This window comes from Pinus tabuliformis, chromosome 3_1, assembly GCF_031772625.1.
Source record: "Pinus tabuliformis cultivar Carrire ecotype Pingquan chromosome 3_1, CPIR1, whole genome shotgun sequence".
NCBI classification, from domain to species: Eukaryota; Viridiplantae; Streptophyta; class Pinopsida; order Pinales; family Pinaceae; genus Pinus; species Pinus tabuliformis.
The window spans coordinates 184,072,489-184,087,720 of NC_142301.1; the positions used below are offsets into that span (position 1 = coordinate 184,072,489).

The following is a 15,232-nucleotide window of genomic DNA, read 5'->3' on the forward strand; positions in this document are numbered from 1 at the left end:
ACAATTCCTTCAAGCTCAACATTAAACCTTTCCTTGGTTTTCACCTAGTGTTCAATGTAAACCAACTTCGGCCATACTTTCCACCATTGTTGAACACACCCAACATAGTTACTGATCAAATGGGAACTATTACCTCAAAACGAGTACTTGAGCCCAAAAACCCCAAAAAGCATGAAAAAACAACCCAAAAATTAAAAGTGTTGATTCTGTGTCACCATTTTTTTTCAGAGTAAATTTTCAATATTTTTTAAAAATAACAGTAAAAACAATAAAATCCGTTTTATTTGGTGCAAAAAACACCTTGAAATCGAAAAGTGTTGATGACGGAATAATGTCTTCTTCTTTTTTTTAGTGTACATTTTCAACATTTTTTAATAATGACGTTAGAAATAAAATATCATGACTCTGAAAATTTTAAATTTCCAATGATTTTCAAGCATGACATTAAAGATAAAATATCACATCTTTGAAAAGCCTTAAAATTCCAACAATTTTTAAGCATGACATTAAATTTAAAATATCACTTTTTTGAAAAACCTTAAAATTCCAACAATTTTCAGACATGGTGCTAAGAAAAAATACTTATAATGGTTTTCAACTATAACATTAAAGATAAAATATCACGACTTAGAAAAACATTAAAATCTTGACAATTTTTCAACCATGGAATTAAACTCAAAGATTATGACTACAAAACAATCTTAAATTTTCAAAATATTTCAAACATGACATTATGGAAAAAATTTATGACTAAAAAACTTTAAAAATGAACATCCAATTGAAAGAGTTATTGTATCAAGAGTATTTTTTTTAAATGCTAAATGTATAGTGATTTTAAAATCTTAGCCTAAAACAACTTGATACATTACAAAATAAAAATAAAAATCAACTATCAAATTGACGCGCAGTGTAGGTGAGCTCAACCCATTGTAATGAAAACTTAAAGATCAACAATGAAATTAACATATTGTGGGGCAGACTCGATTTATTATAACAAAAAATTTAAAATCAACTATCAAATTACACATAATGGGATCGGGTTGCTAGATAAGCATCAACACAGGCCCTACAAAATTATATCTATATCTATATCTATATCTATATCTATATCTATATCTATATATCTATATATATATATATATATATATATATATATATAAACAAACAAAAATTCAAATATTGAAAATAAAAGCGATGAAAAATAATAAAATACAAAAGAAAACAAAAATCAATTATAAAAAATATATAGAAATGACATTAAAAAAACTATAAAATGTAAAAAAAATTAACCATACAATGTAAAATTAAGAAAAAAAGGGGGGCGTAAAAAAAATAAAAACCAAATAAAAATAAAAAAATAAAAATAAGAGAAACAAAAAAAGGTACAAAAATAAAATAAAACATTAAAAAAAATCTAAAGGTGGCAAATTCATGACAAAAAATAAATCAAATATTTAAAAATATATTAAAAAAATGAAAAAAAAAACAATAAAAATGTAAAAATAAATAAATAAATAAAATAACTTCTAAAAATTGAAAAATTTAAATATATATATATATAATAAAACCATTTTTTAAAGTTAAAAATAAAAATAAAAACCTCATTAAAAAGAGTTTAATAATTACAAAAAAAATTAATAAAAAAATAAAAATAAAAGCATTAAAAAAATTAAAAAATAATTAACCAACCCACCCCCTCACTACCCCTCCCTACCTCCTAATTTTTTTAATAATGGTTTTATTTTTTATTTCCTACCTCCTAATTTTTTTAATAATGGTTTTATTTTTTATTTGTTTTTTTAACTTAAAAAATGGTTTTAGATTTTTTTTTGGTTTAATTTGTTTTTCTTTAAATATATATATATATATATATATATATGTATGAAAATTTCTTTTCTTTTTTTCGTTAATTTTTTATTCATTTTTTTTACAAGTTAATTTTGGTTTTTTTTTACATTTTTATAGGTTTTTTGTCTTTTTTTTCCTTTTTATATATTTTTTTGTATTTGATTTTTTTTGTCATGTTTTTTTATTTTTATTTTGATTTTTATGTTTCATTACCAATATGAAAATCACCAACATTTAAAAAAGTTTATTCACACTTAATACATTAGAAAAATTAAAGTGTAAAAAATAAGCCCTCTAAACAAAAAGGATTGATGCTCATCAGCACTTTTCAAAATCAAGATGAAAATCACTAACAAAAAAAAATTGTTCACATTTTATACATAAAAAAATTTAAAGTGTCAAAAATAAGCCCTCTAAAAAAATGTGTTGATGTTGCATCAACACTTCAAAATCAACATGAAAATCACTAACATTTAAAAAAATTATTCATACTTGATACATAAAAAAATTTAAAGTGCAAAAAATATGCTCCAAAAGAAGGATGTATTCTGAATCACCATTTTTCAAAATCAAGTGATTGTTTGCTACCTCAAAAAAATGCGTACTAGGTAATTTTCTTGTTTGATCGGTAACTATGTTATCCAACATTGCATAAAAATTCACACCAACAGAGTTAAACCCAGACTATATGGAATAGGCCACAACTGATCATATCATGGACACATATATCAATAACACTCTCCAACAAAGGATCTAGCTATATCGATTTGTCAAAGTAGGCCAACTCCTTCACCTGGCAAGTGGTTCTCCAGGGACCAGAGTCAACAGAAATTTCCTCACCTCATGGAGGCTCTACATGTAATGGGGACCGTTGCTTCCTAAGGAGGGAGGACTGATCCAAGCGGATATTGGTGGCCACCTGCCTATTCCACCTAGACCTCTAGTTGGTTTCAGTTTTTTCCTTGTTTATTACAACATTTACTATTTTTAGTAGTTTTTCAGGTCCTGAACTTCTGGAGCAGTTTTGACCACTTAAACGGTGTTTTTTATGTCTCCAGCAATCCAATAGCCATACGCAGGGGCTTGCCACAAATCTTGTAGTACTCAAATATATCTTTCCAACAAGTTATCGTACACACCAAATAGAGATGATATGACCGAGTTACGACCTGAGGAAGTTGGTTGCCGAACTAACCCCAACGAGGCCTACAAAATCTTCTTGTTCCATCTCCTGGGGTTGGGGTTTTGGTTTTTTATGGTTTTCCCTTGTTTTTCAATAATAAATAGGCCTGGAACCTTATTTTAACATAGTTTAGAGGCATGTAGCCAGCACATCTCTTCTTAGAGATAAGCTACATCACCCAAGCTAGTTTTGTTTCCATTATGTTTGTAAGCATATTTCAATATTTGATATTAATGAAATGAAGTGTTATTTCTACCGCATCTCTTTATTTATGGTTATATTTGTAATTTGTTGCGTTCCTGTTTAAGTTTGGATTATTCCCCTAGTTAGGAAAGCCTTGTTAACTAATCTTCCTACTTTTCCTTGAATTTAGCCCTTTATCTCTCTCATTTAGTTTGTAATCATAAAACTATTAGTGGAGATATTCAATGCCCTAGGGTGGAGAAACCTCGAGGATGATTTTTTCAATGCTTGTAGTGATTTGGGTTTATTTTATCCTTTTGTACTATTGTTTACTCAATAGCAAGAAACTCTTTCCTTTATTCCAATTTGATGTCTATGTAATCTAGCATATTAATATGCACATAAGCCTGAATTTATTTCAAGTTATGAAATCAAGTTTTGTTGGATATGCTATTATCCACTCTTTGTTTGTTTTGTTGGATATGCTATTATGCACTCTCTGTTTTTTTTGATGTACATAGTTTTATAATAGAAGATTGAAGGAAGAAGATTCAGTTGAGGAATCTACATCAACCTTCATCCTCCCATGTGCACACATCAATCATAGATAGTAGTTTAATTAAATTTACTTGTTTGTTTGGGCATAAATTTTAGGTTTTCCAATGACTATTAGGTCATTTTGACTCTTTTGTTTCTTTTTCCCAATTTCATTTTCTCTACTTCAACTTTTATTTTGTTTTTTGATTTAGTAGTCCATTTACATCTTCTTTAAAAAATTATTTGGAATTTGTATATGCCTATTTCTTTGGTAGTAGTCATATATATAGAAGACCTCCTTCAATTATAGTTGTGTATGCACGCAAGTTTATTTAGCAACATTTGTGTATCTATCCTTAAGGTGAAAGCCTTATCATATTCTAAGGTGTCCAAAGTTTTCTTGAAAGGTTTTATGAGTTGTATTTGATTGATTTTTGTATAATGAATTGGTATTCTAAGGTCATAATTGAGTCTTTGCAATTTAACTTCCAATTTGTTCACGAAGTCTTTTTTTCTTTAAAGTTTGGTTCTTCTTATGCCATTATTAGAGGTTTGTTCATATGAAAGGTCTTTTTTCTTTGCATTGGTGGCTTAGCTTTCACTTTTAGAGTGTTTTGATTCTTTGGTTTCTGTTTGGGCTTACCTTTCTTGTTTTCATTCATTTTGTCTTTTGAAATCTTACATGTAATGGGACTTTTTAGTCTTACTTGTGCATCTAGGTTTTTTGATTTCTTTTTGGCGTAGTTTATATTTCATATAAATATTAAACAAGAAAGAAAAAAGATTTTCTTATTTTTCTTTCTTTTCATATATGCATTTTCTCAAAAAAGAAAAAAGAAACATTAAGTAGGAACACTTTTGGTTTGCATCTTGTTAGTTTTAGTGCTTCTTTCAACATTTTTTCATTTAGTTGCTTCTTATTTACACTATTTGATTTTGATTTTCATCCATTTCTCTTAATTTTTCTCATGTTGCATATAATCTGCATTAGTTATGTCATTTGCTTCTAGTTTATTTATATTTTCATTAAATGTTCTTTGCATTATGCAATGGTTTAGGTTCATCCGGAAAAAGTTTCAGTTTAGAAATATTAGCTAGTTTATTTTGCATACTTTGGAATGGAAAAGGAAAAGTTTATTTTGCATACTTTGGAATGGAAAAGCAAAAATTTTATTTTGCATACTTTGGAATGGAAAAGGAAAATTTGTTCATTTATGAAACTATTTTTATAATTTTATATAAAAGAAAAAAAGAATCAATCTTTTTTTTGAAGAATAATTACTTGATTTAAAATTAATTTTTCTTATTTTGGTTCCTTTGCATCTAATATGAACATCATTAGTTGCATGTCTACCACATTTTGATTAATCAACATCCAACTAAAATCAACACTTAACATTAAAATATACTATACTTCTTCTTTTGTCATATCAAATCAACAAGTTTATGTCAATTTAGGGCCTTAGAATAGGTTTTGAGACTTAATTCTCCAAAGCAACTCAAACTAAAAAATAGAATTTTATTAAAAAAGTGGAGAAGTCTCACGTCACATAGGTGTTGTTGGGGAAGTTGTTTTAACATAGGAATCAAGAACTAAGTCATGTTATAGTAAGGGAAGAGATATACCCACTCTTCAACTTATCTTAGCACTTGACCCACGATTGTTCCCTTAGTCATTGATTATGATTTGGAAATTTAGTTTCCTTTCCTAGGTACCTCCTAGGTGACTACAAGGGGGAATACCTATGATACTTGACGTAAACATCACATCACTGCTACAATACTCCTAGAGGGTGCCCCACAAAGCAAGGGTACTTGCATTAGTTAAGGTTATGTTAGGATGTTAGCGTAATTGCTTCTCACACCTTTGTCGATATGTATTGGGACCACATCTTCCATATCTTTCTTTTAACAGACCCTTTATCTCCTCTCTCATACTCTAGTGTCCAGTCCTGATCACCCAAAGCGAGAATATTGGAGGGTAGTTTTCTTTTTATTTCTACAGGATCGTTATAGTGGTGTGCTCTATGCTCCGAGTTGGTATTAGGATTTTTTTGTCTTGTTACTATTGAATCTTGGATTCCAAATGGCTAACTAACCACTCCACTAGTCTATAAAGACTATTGGAATTTTTGTTGAAAGTGTGGAGCTACCTCCTCAAGGGTTAAGGTTTGACGATATTGACCCTCTTCTTTGAAAGTTAGTTAAAGAGACTCAAGATGCATTGTATAGTATCACAAGTAAGAACATGTTCATAAGTTAGTTATGGCCAAAATTCCCAAGGATACCAACAAAGGGACCTATTCTAAAGGGGATCCTTGTGCTTTTCCTTTCTTTGGAAACATTGGTGCCCCCTTGATGGCCACTTTGAATACTCTTGGATTGAATTTTGGACTACCACTTTGGCTATGGTCCACTTTGAATATTCCTAATTCTCTTGAAGCTTCTTAAATAAGTACCTTACTTCAAGGGAATCATATGGATCATGTTAACCCCTCATCTTATTTTCCGTTGAAATTAATGCCTCCTCTTTCTTCCCCATTTAGTGAAATCCTAGTTATTAGTAATGAAAAGTCTAAAAGAGTAGAAAAAGGAAGAAGAAGAAGAAGAAGAAAGGTTTAAGAGAAAAATCACTAACCTCCACAAGTCATTTTGTGTGCAAAAGTCTAGTCACTATTAATCATACTAGCAATGTCACTAACCTCAGCAAGCCAAGTTGGAAACAAAGTCACAAACCATTACAAGCCATGTTGGGGATACTCCATTAACCATTACAAGTCATGTTGGAGGAAAGAAACAAATGACTACAAATTCATGCTAGGGGCACAAGTCCAATCAATTCTACTCATACTAGAAAATAGCTACCAAACACTATGAGTCATGTTGGATACGAATCACCAACCACTACAAGTCATGTGGGATACTTACCATTAGCCACTATGAGTCACACTAGAGGTAGTATTTGCAAGGGAGATAACCTTACTTATTTATACCCTGATATTTTAGTGGTACAAAGATTGTGGTCCAAATATGCATTAGAGAACTTTTGATCTCTAAAATGGGCCTCCTAAGAAAAATGTACAACCAAAATAAACTTTATAAGAACCAATAGGATTCAAGATGATGATGTCAACCATAGGGGATGATTCACCATTTTTGGGGTAAAAAAGTCAAAAGATTAAAAAATAATAAAATAATAAAACTACTTTTTCAACTTGTATTTCAACTTGTCTCCCTAAGGTTTTACTCAAATTTCAAGTAGGAGTACTCGTTGGATGCAAAATTTAATTCCTCATCCAAGGAGTGCCCATGTTGCATACTTTCGATGGACCCTTCTACACAAAAAAATGAGAAATACATGAAAAAATTTGTGATTACAATCACGTTTTTCATGTATTTCTCATTTTTCATGTAGAAGGGTCCATCAAAAGTATGAAACATGGGTACTCCTTGGATGATGAATCAAATTCTACATCGAACGAGTGTTCCCGCTCGAAATTTGAGTAAACCCATAGGGAGATAATTTGAAAATATGAGTTGAAAAAGTGGTTTTTTTCTTTTTTCCCTCTCAAATTTGATGATGTAATCTAATATTATTTTATTATTTCCACTATTATTTTATAATTTCCTTAGGAGGCCCATTTTAGACCTCAAAATTCCCCTAACGAGGGTTCTTCTACTCCTGAACTTCGTGTGGTTTTTAAGAAATGTACTAAACCATTAGTTATTGAAGTGGTCAAGCTAATGCAATCTTTGGCCAATCCTACTCCTCTTTTGTGAGGTGATGTACCTACTGACCATGTCTTCTTCATTTCTAGTTCAGAGTCTTCTAGAAAAGGGGGAATTCTACTCAATTTTAGTGTAGACCCTTTAAGTTCTAGGAGTGCTCCCTTTTATTGGAATAATTTTGTTCAACCTCACCTTCCTTCTTTTGCATCTTCCTAAATGAAGGTTGGAGTTTATCCCAAAAAAGTCTATTAATGTATAGTTGATGAAGGATCCTCTCCAAACATTATATCATCCTTAACTTGGAAACTTATGAGTTCTCCAAAGCTAGTGACAAAAATTGATCAATTTTTGGTCTATGATAGAAGACTTAGTGAATCTTTGGGGATTATTCCTCATTTACATATCAAATTAGGTGGGAATATTTTCTTGGTCAAAATGATGGTTGTGGATGGCCCTTTGGACTTCAATATGCTCATTGGGTGTGATTATGTCTATTCTATGAAGGTTATGGTGTCTGTGCTCTTTAAAATGATGTATTTTCCTCACAGCAGAAGCATTGTCACTATTTATCATCTTGCATCGAATAATCACCATCCTAATTTAAACTAGTCCAAGATAACCCTTTCTATATTCCCAGTAGGTTGGGTAGACTCTACTCCACCATGGGTGAATTATGCTACATCGTATCCTCAATATTCAATTGCTTCTAAGAATGGGCCTTTATGCTCATTTTTTCCTACTTCACACATTTTCCTAGTAGTTGATCGAGTGATTTCTACAATAGGAGCATGGGTGCCCTTGATTCTCCCTACCAATCCTTCTATTTCTCATGATGTCTTGGATGTTGAATTTCCTTTGTGGAGGATTTACTTAAATCCATGACAATGGTTGATAGACCATAAGAAGATATGCATCATTGACCATATTTTCTTCTATAACTAGACAAATTAAATTATGGTACCAAACAAGTCCTTGAATCGAGCCTCATAAGGAGCTTGACCTAAATAACTCCAATGCATAGGTTGCAAGGCTATGTGGTTCTTTGAACCATATTATACATATAAGGTTTGTTGTTTTGAAGTTTTGCATTCTATAAAAAAAGTTTAATTAATTTTGTATATGTCATATGTATTGACGTTTGGCTAAGTTTTTATAATCATGTCTACAAAACATTGAAGAGATATTCTTTGGGTAGTTTCTAGAGTGATTTTCTCTTACTAGTGTTGGATCTCAAAAATAGCATATAGGTTAGGTTCACCACCTTTCCTTTTTCATTATCAATTTCCTATTCCATTTTGTATTTAGGATAAAATCCACCAAATTGTAATGTAAAACCTTCTCATTTTTCATATTTGATGTAATTTGTGTGGTAGAGTGTTCTTTTTCATGGGAGCTCTAAATACTACCTTGTAATCATTTCGCACCCATATATCCTTGTATGTTTAAGAACGAGAAAGGATTTATTCCCTAATCAAATGGGAATGTGGATCTCCTCTCTGGTTGAGAGGGAGTAATGATGGAGATTTTATTCTCTTCTTCATGTGTCATGCACTAGGCTAGGAATAACATTCGTATGTCTAGTGAAGGCCATGAAGGGAAAGTGGAGAACTAGAGGATTGTATAAGCATCTAGGACTAGTAATCCTTGAGGATTAGGAAATCCAAGAAAGGAAGTAATCTTGTATACCACACTCTTTGAGGATTGGATAGGTATCCAAGACAAGAGTGGCCAAAGAGGACCAATATTATTTGAGGATTGGGAATCCAAGATAAGAATAGTCCTAAAAGAATATACATAGTGAACATCCATATGGGGTATGTTATACCTTAATAGGTAATGCGGTATCTCACGTAAATCCTCCCAGCATTATGCTTTGATATAAATAGAGCTTGTTGGCTAAGGACTTACTATGTTGACAATGTTGGTTATGATGTCGATGCTTAAATATGGCTTATCAGTATGACTCTTCTTATGAGAACTCTTCAATTTGAGAAAATACTTGTACCATATGTATAATTATGAATACCTCCCTAGTTAAGAGGTAGTGTTGGAAAATGTAACTAGTTTTGATCTTCATAATTGTCATTGTACTCATGCCATTATGTAAATCTTATGTAACAAGAAAAATAAGAAAGAAAAATTAATATTTTCAAGCATGGGTTTTGTCATCACAAAATCAGGTACTGAAGGCTGCTAATCAGCAAGACTCTGTGTAACTGTTTCAAACCAGGCTTTTAACTAAGGCTTAGCCTCCTTAGTCTGAGAGGGCTCTCTCATAGGTTATTGATATTGAACAAGATGGCTAACTCTTACAAGACACATGAAAAATGTACTGGCTGGACAGAATTGCTTCCCATTGGGCTTATGGAGTCACTAATATCTCAGCAAACAATAACACTATCCTTTCATAGAAATCAGGGCACTTTACATCTAATGTTCAAACATAACTTACATGAAACACAGTTTGCCTAGGCATACAGGAAGTCAGAGCATGACTCATGAGTTCTGAGTGATTATGCATTAACCAAACTGTAAAAGAACATTAAAGAGAATAAACCATCATATATTTGAACAATAAGATCTATTGTGAATCCTGAGAAGAAACAACAGTCATTTGCATTACTGAAATCTGCTATACATAAACCAAAATAGTCTTCTCCAAAAACATCCAACCCTTTGTCTATTTCTGTTTCAGCTATTTATAAAATTCTTCTACCTGACTCCGATTCATCTGAGGGGAACTCGAAGTCCTTTTCTAATGACACCTATTCACCTTTAAACTAACTAATAAAAGCCACTTACTACTAATTGATAGCTCTAGAAACCTAAAGCAAATAAGATTCTAATTCTACATCATGCTGGACATAGCATTTATTACAATCAAGATTCATTCTCTGCCAAGTGGATTACTACAGCGGTAGCTTTGATGGCTTTAATTACAATGAACTTCATTCTTTGACATCTGCTCTCTTTCTGGCGGTGGCTGTGATGAACCTTTAATGCTCCATGTTTGTCTTCAATGACACATCCTTTCCGTTACCCTGAAACATAGGCCCCTGTTTGTCGGACTTTGATGTGCTTCACAATATTCGAATCCAAAGAAGCATAATTAATGAATTCTGATTACTCAAAATAGAACAGGCTGCCACGTCTTTGATGTGCTGGCCATTTTTTCATGCGTGAAGACAACATCTTTCAGAAAGATTTGCTGATTTGTCAATCATAATTGATTGGCTCAACTGAAACATGTAGCTACAGCAGTTTCGTAGTGCGCTACGAAACTGCTGTGTAATTGCATCATACACAGTCTCATCACTTCTCTGCATTCTTGCTACCTTCTCCCCATATTTCTCTTTCAACTGATTGTTCACATTTTCCTCAACAAATGAATAACAACTTGCAAGTAATCCTGTTCAGCTGCCAGACTTCAATGTCAATACCTTTCCTATAAAACTCAAACAACATGCCCAGATTTCTCTGCAAGCCCTGCCAACCTGGAACCTTTCACTGCAAAACACCTTTTCTTACAGACACTTCAATAGATTCCAAAACACGAAGAACACAACTTTGACAGATGTTCAATTAGATCAATGAATCATCCACCTCAAATGATTGTGAAGTATTCCCATGGACCATTCGAGTGTGCATAAAACCCAATTTAATGAACAAATGGCCAATACAGTTAACAACAGCATGAAAAATGGAAACTCCAGATTGCTTGCCACAAAGGTAACCACCAAATATGTGGTGTTTACAACTCAACCATAAGTAATTCAAGTTCTTTAACCATTGCTTGCAAGAAGTAATCTGTTTTCTGGAGATACTTTGGCTGGAACTTTCTTTTATGTAATGATGATTTCCTCCTCTGTTGGTATCTTCAGATACATATTTGTTATGGTTTTGTTCACTAAGACAGCATCGGAGGGTCAAATCTGTCGCTGGTCCACAAAGATGTTTCCCCACTGCAGCATAGTAAAAGCCTTTCAAAGATTCCACAGCTTCCAATTTCAATTTTCAATGTCTATTCTCAGGCGCTCCAAATTAATGGCCTCTGTCTGCTGTTTATCAGATGACAATAAAAATTTATCTGCTCCAAGAATGCTCAATGCTTCATCCTTCTTTGATGCAAATGTGTTCAAAATTGTTACATTCAGTCCAAAATCCTTTCCAAATTTTACTGCCATATGACCAAGACCTCCTAGCCCAATTACTCCAAGAGACTTGCCTGCATGATTCATGTGATAATGAATCATAGGGCTGCAAACAGTAATTCCTGCACAGAGCAAAGGTGCAGCTGAAGCCAGTGGTAGATTGTCTGGTATCTTAAAGCAGTACCTTTGGTGAACAACAATGTGACTAGAATATCCTCCTTTCGTCACTGTGCCATCTACATCGATACCATTAAAGGTGAAAATAGACCCTTTTGCACAATTAACTTCCATTCTTTCATTACAATATTCACATCGCTGACAGGAATTGACATATGTACCCACTCCAACATGATCGCCAACCTTAAAATGGACTACATTGATGCCAACTTCTTTCACAATTCCAACAATTTCATGCCCTGGCACCAATGGATACTTTGAATCACCATGTTCATTCCGGGTCCATACAACATCGGCGTAACAAACTCCACAATGAGTTATCTTTAATGAGATATCATCAAGGCCTGGGACTCTTCGGTTAAATTGGTAAGGTGACAAAACACCTGATGGATCTCGAGCTTCCCATCCTGAACAGTTCTCCTTGCTGTCTTCTTTAGTATTCATGGTGTACCTGCCGAGTTTGAGCTAGAGAACCTCAAAGCTCACAATGTAAATCCATGCTTATTTGGCAACCATAGTTGCATCATAGCTTGGGAAATTCACACTGCTTTCTTGAGAATTTTCTTATCATTTTGTCTTTGTACTACTCTCGGAGTTTGCAGATCCCTGTTGCACCTTTCACTTTATGGACTATCCGAATCCTTGCTTGAGGCTTAATCAGCGGCAGTCTGGTTCGGTAACTCAGGTTGAGGGCCTTCAGAATTCATAAACGCGATTGGGGATTGGTTACTGGTGGTAACCGTTTGTACTAGTGAACCCAGCGTCTCATTTGGAATCAATTCTGTAGGGCTTTCAAATACCGAATTTATCAATGCACTTGGGTTTTGGTTATTGATAAAACCGTATGAGGTGGTGAATACAGTGTCTCATCTGGAATGGCTTTTGGGTAGCTTTCCATTGCCGATTCTATCACGTTACAATAATCATGCTGTAAAGACGTCGAGTCCTCCAGCATCTCTTCATTCCCCACCCATATAGTATCATCAGAAATAAAAAATTCAGGCCCAGAGAACATTTCTTCTTTATTTGTAGGAGAAACAGGGCTATTCTCTGCTTCCTCTGTGATTCCGGTGTCTAAGACCTCAGGTGAATTGAGAATTGCCTCCTCCTCCATTTCATTAGGAAAAGGGATACCCACCACCCATTGTAAGTAAAGATAATCTGCGGAGAAGAGACGAACCAGAGTTGGTAACATAAGGCAAGACAGTACACCCTGCTACAATTTGGTTGTGAGGTTCTGTTGAACCTGGAAGCCCCGACAATTCCAAAGCAATGAAATACGTGAGAGGATAAAATTGTGACAATAATTATAATGAATGTGTATGGTGGTTTGGGAATAACTTGTGCCATTCTTCGCACCGCATCCCAATTCCATCCTCCGCCTTTTAGCACCTGGAACTGTTTCTAACACACGTGTTGTTTTACTGCCCCATGCATTTGGCAAACCATTCGCCACAGATCCTCATTTTTTTTAACTGATAAAGACGCTTGCAAGCTGATCCAGCACTGTGACACGTTGAGTCAGATATTCCCACAGAATCCATAGGAGACAGAGGTGATATTCGCACGAATTCCCCATTTCGTAGCGCAGTTAGTGCAAACTCGGTGTTTTTCGCTACGAAATCACCTAAACCGAGCTGCGCTGCGAAACTGATAGAAAGGATTTATGTGCTTTTGACAAACAATCGAACTGCTGTGAAAAATTTAAAAAAAAAAATTCTTGAGTGATAACAGTGGCTCCACTTGGGATAGTGTGCTCCTGCAGTACACTAAGAACATGCAGATCCAGTGCCTTATCCATTTATGACAAACAGAAATTTGCTTGACAAGCATGACTGTAGGAGAAAGAAAGCTACATCTACTGAAAAATGCTCAGTTGACCTTGAGCTTATTTGCATTTACCTACCTACCTACCCTAACAATTTCAACTTCTTCTTGCTCAATCAATATGAAATTTCCAATGTAGCCAATCCTCTGTTTTATTTGATATTTGAGTTTTTTGACTGCATCGGAGTTCAAAGCCACAATAATATTGTGATGACCACTGCCACTGAAATTGCCTCTGATCTTTATAGAAAAACTGAAAAACTTGAGAGTAAAACTCTTCCATGTAGTCAGCTACAGGATCCCAGAATACATGATCAGCTAGATTTTTCTTGTAACTTTCCGGCTGTGCAAACTGATCTTCAACAGCAGTGTGCATTTCCTCAAGCGTAAAAAAGAAAGGAAACAATACTCTCTCCTTATGTTCTGCCATATAAAGCTGCTGAAAATAATGATCATGATTATGAAAACTATATGCCTGAATTTGACCTTCTAAACCTTCAATTTCTTTCTCAATGTCCTCAGCAAATTCATCCAAAAATCTCATCTTACCATCTGCCTTGCAGTCAAAGGATTTTAGATATGAGGACAAGGACAAAGAAAAATATTCATTTGTTTCTTCTTTACTATGATCATTATTCCATTGTTTGAAACCTTGAACTGAAGGAGAGTTTGCCATCACCTCTGACCTATCTATCCATTCCTCCAAAAACATAAGCCATAAGTCTTGAAATGACTTAACGGATTTGATAGGAAAACTTTCAATCCATTGTTTGCATTTCCCTTGAAGTGAATCATAAAATAACATAATGCAAACATCCTCATGTTTAACTCTAAGAAGCTTAGCAAAATGACAGAAATCTGAGATATGCTTCAGAGTTAAACTCAAATCTTCTCCATTAAATTTGGGACCATTCCTTAGAAAATATGCATCCTTGGGAAAATGATTTGGGAAACCATGAATTCCTGAAAAATCTATGCATGCATACCTTGAAATAAGAATGGTAGCATCTGGGTCCTTCATAACTCCAGTGGAATCACCATGAACCTATGAATTTCGAATTCTTCAACAATGGAGTCGCCAAGGTAGTTTTGCAGCCTCAAAAACCTTCTGAGCTCCTGCTACCTTCAGAAGTTCAGCTTCATGATTTCGGGAAAGAATAATCTTCAGGCTCCCGGCAGACGCACCAAAATGTTATCACAAAATCAGGTACTGAAGGCTGCTAATCAGCAAGACTCTGTGTAACTGTTTCAAACCAGGCTTTTAACTAAGGCTTAGCCTCCTTAGTCTGAGAGGGCTCTCTCATAGGTTATTGATATTGAACAAGATGGCTAACTCTTACAAGACACATGAAAAATGTACTGGCTGGACAGAATTTCTTCCCATTGGGCTTATGGAGTCACTAATATCTCAGCAAACAATAACACTATCCTTTCATAGAAATCAGGGCACTTTACATCTAATGTTCAAACATAACTTACATGAAACACAGTTTGCCTAGGCATACAGGAAGTCAGAGCATGATTCATGAGTTCTGAGTGATTATGCATTAACCAAACTGTAAAAGAACATTAAAGAGAATAAACCATCATATATTTG

At 33.8% G+C, this 15,232-nt stretch overlaps 1 pseudogene; it reads right to left on the minus strand.

Moving 5' to 3' along the window:
- Nucleotides 1-11,487: 11,487 nt before the first annotated feature.
- Nucleotides 11,488-12,440, minus strand: LOC149186406 (putative cinnamyl alcohol dehydrogenase 4 pseudogene; annotated as a pseudogene).
- Nucleotides 12,441-15,232: the final 2,792 nt, after the last annotated feature.